Raw genomic sequence first — 241 nt, forward strand, 5'->3', positions numbered from 1 at the left:
TTTTAAAAATATCTTGATAACGGCTCAGAATAATCTTACGACTTACCAACATAATAGTTTGACGGAAACAGTTTCATAAAAGTTTTCTGGACACTTATTGATTAATTGTTTGTTTGTTTGCTTGAGTACAGAGACGCACAAAGACGAAATAACGGTCATGTAGTGCTGAGAAAAGTAAGAGTCAGTCAGACAGACAGACAGACAGACAGACAGACAGACAGACAGACAGACAGACAGACAG

This window comes from Aplysia californica, unplaced genomic scaffold (assembly GCF_000002075.1).
Source record: "Aplysia californica isolate F4 #8 unplaced genomic scaffold, AplCal3.0 scaffold00158, whole genome shotgun sequence".
Classification (NCBI taxonomy): Eukaryota; Metazoa; Mollusca; class Gastropoda; order Aplysiida; family Aplysiidae; genus Aplysia; species Aplysia californica.